The following is a 6,000-nucleotide window of genomic DNA, read 5'->3' as shown; positions in this document are numbered from 1 at the left end:
TAATAAATGCAAATTTAGACTCAGAATTCTAGCAGAAGTTGTTCATTGAATCTCAATATAGGCAGGTATAAATGAATCTGGGTTGTCACCTGGACTCTTGGGTCCTCTTTATTTAAGAGTTATTTGGTGAGTAAAGATCAGCAAAGTCCTATACTTTGTAAGCTAGCCAGTGTTTACATTCTGGGTCCAAAAGCACAAAGTTCAAATAAGCTTGGTTTACTCTTTGTTTTCTTCCCGTTAGTTTCCTTGTACAGAGTCCTTTTTATCTCACAATAGTGTGTGTGTTTGTGTGTGTGTGTTTTATAAAACATTTGAGTACAAACCCAAGTTCAGGAGATTATGGGATAATCTTAGTGTTGGAAGATAGAATCAAAAAAATTCATATACTTTGCTATTTTTCTTATTGGTTTTTCAAAACATTACAAAGCTCTTGACATATCATATTTCATACATTAGATTCAAGTGGGTTATAAACTCCCATTTTTACCCCAAATACAGATTGCAGAATCACATCGGTTACACATCCACAATTTTACATAATGCCCTATTAGTAACTGTTGTATTCTGCTACCTTTCCTATCCTCTACTATCCCCCCTCCCCTCCCCTCCCATCTTCTTTCTCTACCCCATCTACTGTAATTCATTTCTCTCCTTGTTTATTTTCCCATTTCCCTCACAATCTCTTGTATGTAATTTTGTATAGCAATTTTACCCAAGGTAAGGATAGTTTTATTTTTTGACATGATATTACTTTAAATGATATAAACATTTAGATTTCCTTAAAAATTGAATACACTAAACAAGCACTTGATTTTTAAAAAGAGAAACCAATTCTAATTAAATTTAAATATATATATAGGCTATGGGAAAGAACTCATTTGTTTCTTCCTGATTTAACAAATGCACTGAGTATCTACCATGTCCTAAAATCTATTCCAGGCTCTGAGGAAAAAATAAGGAACAAAGTAGAGTTCTACTCTATGGGAGCTTGCATTTCTACTAGACAGGATAGACATTAAGCACATATATGGATTTTTAAATGATAAAAATTGATATCAAGGAAATAAAAGAATTTGGAAGTCAGAGTTGATGAGAATTCCATAATTAGACTCAGAAGATGAGAAATCATGGAAAGGTAGCCTCTTGTGGCCACATCAACATAGTCTAAGAAGGATGCTGCTAATTCTCTCTTAGAAACATGGGCACATTGTTTCCAAATGGACAAGGACCTCTGATGACTGAGTCCAGATCTTTTGTCCACATTGGGCTTTTAAGAAAGATGATTTGCTGCCCTTTGCCATTTCTAGTGAAAGTGTGACTCTGTTATCACTGATTTTTTTTTCTCAAAATTGGGATTGCAAGATAAAATACAGGACAACCAGTTATATTTGAATTTTAGATTAATAACAATTTTTAGTATTCAAATTTAACTAGGTATCTTGTATTTGTTTTGGCTAAATCTGACAATCCCACCCCTAATGGGAAAGGTGTTTTGATGCTGAGTATCTCAAAATGACAAATATCATTAAAATAAATTAAATATGAAGAGTTAAGCAAGATAATATATAAGCCATCATCATAATCTAGTATATTCTGTACTAAAGTAGGAGTATATATAAAGAGCTGTGGAAGAACATCTGAGAAAGCAGTTTTTTTCCTAGATGAATATTTTTACAGAGTTGTAGAGTGGGGGTGAATTTTGTGCTGGCTCTTGAAATGAGTAGGTGTTTGCCAAGTAAGAAAAAACAGAGGAAAGAATTTACCAGCAGGAAGAAAAATATGGAGCAAGGCACATAGTCATGAAGTGACTGCCATAAAGTTTGCTGTGGTTTGTATTAAGCAGTTATAAGAGTAAGATGGGAGGAGCTTTGGGTGAGGCTGTGAAAAATTTTATGTAGGAGAAGAAACGGTGATCTTTCAGATATTTTTGAATCAGTGAGGGTTTGAAAGCTTGCTTTAGCAGAAGAGCTGCTATTCATGATCTTAATCTTGGTTTTATATGTTGTTAAAGCATCTTGATATCCCAAAAGAGAAAAAAAATCACCTTAAGTCCCTCAGTTGTTAACAGTGTGCCTGTTTGAGATATATATATATATATATATATATATATATATATATATATACACATACATACATACATACATACACACACATTAAAAATTAAAATTAAAAATGAATTGTATCCTCGTTTTGTTTCCATGTTTTTTTTTTTTTTTTATGGAAAATACTGTTCTATACAATGGCTGTACCAATTTATATTCCCAAGAACAGAGCGCAAGGGTTCCTTTCTGCATACCCTTTGGAGCACTGGTCTTTTGTACTTTTGTTAAAAGTCGTTCTAGCAGGTGTGAGGTGAAGTCTCATTATGGTTTTAATATGAATTTTCCTAATGAACAAATCATCTTGAGGACCTTTTTCGACATTTGTTGCCATTTGTATGACTTTGAGAACATCTCTTTTCACAATGGTTGATCATTTTTAAATAGGTTACCTGTTCTTTTGTTATTGAGTTATATAATTTTCTTATGTATTTTGGATATTAACTTCTTACCAGCTATATGGTTTGGAAATGTTTCTTCTTAATCTGTGGGCTGCCTTTCCATTTTGTTGATTATTTCCTTTTGCTGTGCAGAAGCTTTTTAAATTTGATATGGCCCTACTTGTTTATTTTTGCCTGTGTATTTGGCGTCATATCAAAAATCATAGTCATAGTGAATGTCAAAGTACTGTGTTTTCTTCTAGGACTTTTCCAGTTTCAGGATTTGCATTTAAGTTTTAAGTCTATTTGAATTAATCTTTGTATATAGTGTAAGATAAAGGTCCTCTAAAGATTTTTCAAAATCATGAATAAGCGTCACATTTATTAAATGCTTTTTAGGCATCCATTGAGATGATCAGGTAATTTTTCTCTTTTAATATATTATTGAAATGGATTTATTGATTCCCTAGTTCTGAGTTATCCACGTATGCTTGGAATATATTATAGATTTAATTTACTAATATTTGATTTTATTCCTTGCCCCTATTTTCATTACTGAAGTGAACCACTAATATTCCTGTCTTGGAAGAGTTTTGTCTGGTTTTGGTGTCAGCATTGTACTAGTTCACAGAATGAGTTTGGAGTATTATGTTTTGTTTCTACTATATAAAATTAGTACAATTTGTGCTTTTAGAGTGTTTGGTAGATTTTCTTATAAAGTCATCTAGGCATGGTTCTTACACTGGAGGAAGATTTTTCTTCAAGAACATTTAATTATTGGACTATTTTTGCTTTTTATTTCTTATTAAGTTAGCCCTGAAAGTTATATTTTCTAAGACTCATCCATTTTATCTAAGTGTTTCAAATTCTCAGCATAGAGGTCTTTGTAATATGTTTTGTCATCCAATATGTACTGTAATGTTTCAGTTGTTATTAATAATAGTATTTTATCATATGCTGTCTTTCTCTCTTTCTCTTCTTTGATGTTTTTTTCCCCCAAAAACCAGCTTTTGTCTTTGTTAATCTTTTCTACTTTATTTTCTGTTTTTTAACTCTTGCTTTTAATGCTTATTTTTAATTTTCCACTATTTTAGTTTTATTCTGCTTTTATTATTTTTTTTAAATTTTTTTTTCATTGTAGTTGGGAACAATACCTTTATTTTGTTTATTTATTTTTATGTGGTGCTGAGGATCAAATCCAGGGCCTCACACATGCTAGACGAGCGCTCTACCGCTGAGCCACAGCCATAGCCCTTTTATAATTGTTAAGATTAACAATATTCTGAGGATTTCACAGTGTTCTGTATTTCCATTTTGTACTTCCTTTAGCATTGGTCTTGACTAAAGAATCCAACAATTTCATTAGATTTATATTACATTATAAATATTTACATTAGTCAAATTATTTATTTTGAAACTTTCTTCTTTTTTCTACTAAGTATTAATACCCATGAATACCACAACTACAGCTTTTATTTCATCATGCTAAGTTTATGTCTGTTTTCCTTATCAGTCAATGAAAGGTATTTTAAATATTCCAGTATAACTTTTTAAAGATCCTTTTGTTATTTAGAATATATATTGAAACTTTCAGTTATGTGAAGGATTTAAAAAATCTTTTTTTTTTTTTTTTTTTTATCCTGGAGTGATCTGTGTGACACTTATTGGAAGTAATTTGAGGCAATCTTTAGTTGATCAAATTTTATAAATGTTCCATGAACACTGGAGAAAAACTTGTGTCTTCTAATTCTAGTAGGCAAACCTCACTTATTGTGGTTCTCAGGTTTTCTGTATCTATGATGATTTTTTTTTGATATGTTTGATTTTGCAGTGACTGAGAGAAATTTGTTAAAAGCTTTAACAGTGATAGTAAGTTTGTCACTTTGTTCCTGAATAACTTCCAACTTTTTTTGTATTTTGTATCTCATAAATTAGATATATACATTAGAATGCCTATAAAATGTAAATATATTAGGTACATTTACAAAATATTTTGTAGCTTGTGTTAGGTACATATTTTAAATTGTTTTATCCTTTTGGCAAATAGAAGTCTATCAGTATATAATAACTTTTTTTTTTTTTTTAAAGAGAGAGAGAGAGAGAGAGAGAGAGAGAATTTTAATATTTATATTTTTAGTTATCAGCGGACACAACATCTTTGTTTGTATGTGGTGATGAGGATCGAACCCGGGCCGCACGCATCCAGGCGAGAACGCTACCTCTTGAGCCACACCCCCAGCCCAGAAAATAACTTTTTCATAAAGATATTTCTCTTAAAGTTATTTTTTCTAATATTAATATAGCCATATAGTTTTATTTGGGTTAGCATTTCCCTCATTTACCATTTGTTTTTTACTGTTTTACCTCAATATTTATACATCGTTATGTTTTTGGTGTGTTACAAGCAGTATATATCTGTCAATTTTTATCTTTTAAGATATTTTCAATTTAGTGTTTTTTAAAAATTAGTATTATACTTGAACCTATTTTTTTTACAAACTTTACCAACTTATTGTTTGTTGTTTTTCCTTTATAATTCTTTTTAATTCTTGATTATTTGTATGATTTGAGTAATATTTATACCTCCCTCCTGATACAATAACTGCAGCTTCTGTATCTCTGACCTTCCCACACTGAAACCAGGTGAGTCCACCTGCCCCTTCCATGCAAGCCTTCCATACACTTACATCCGCATAGCCCACACTAGCTCATCATTCTGGAAGTTTCAGTTCCCTGAATTTTCATTCTCTAGTTCCTTCAGGGTTGATCTTGGTTAAAGAATGTTAACAGTTTTTCTAGCATTTCATATTATCAAAGCCGAAGCCTCATTGTTAGAATTGACATTTTTATATCTTACAAAGTGAAATTTGTGTACTTTTATATAGGTGATTGGCTGATATTACTATGTTACAGTAGATTAAATAGATTTGCAATTATAATCAATAATGTTTTGCTTTACATGAGACCCTGGATGAAGGATATGAGTGGTCTAATTTTTTCTTTTCTCCCATGGGGGAAGTTATAATATAAACTCTATTTTTTTAGGTTAAAATTTATTTCCTTTTTTTTTTTTTTTTTAAGTAAGCCATCTTCATTCCAAATGATGAAGAGATATGAATTGTTTTTTCCCTGGTTGGTCTAGCCTCATCTCACTTGGAGAGAGATTTCCAGCTGGGGAAATGTACTGGTGTTATTTACATATATAAAGCCTTCTCTGGTTGGAATTGTCCATGAGTTCTGTAACCCATTTGGATTTGTTTTTTGTTTTTTTTTTCATTTTCATGGAAATATTTAGGTGTTGGCATCTATTACTTAGTGAATTTTCTGTTTTTCTTAATGTGATGCTTGAACCTGTGGAAATCTGATTTTTTCCACCTTCTCAGACACTTTTTAAAAGATTAAAATATCATTTTTTATTTATATTTATATTTTTTGATAGTAGGAATTGAAACCAGGGGTGCTCTAACATTGAGCTTTATATACCCGACCCAAATTATTTCTATTTTGAGGCAGAGTCTTCT

Source organism: Callospermophilus lateralis, chromosome 5 (assembly GCF_048772815.1).
Source record: "Callospermophilus lateralis isolate mCalLat2 chromosome 5, mCalLat2.hap1, whole genome shotgun sequence".
NCBI lineage: Eukaryota > Metazoa > Chordata > Mammalia > Rodentia > Sciuridae > Callospermophilus > Callospermophilus lateralis.
The sequence above is the reverse complement of the archived record's forward strand: the minus strand, read 5'-3'. Positions refer to the sequence as shown.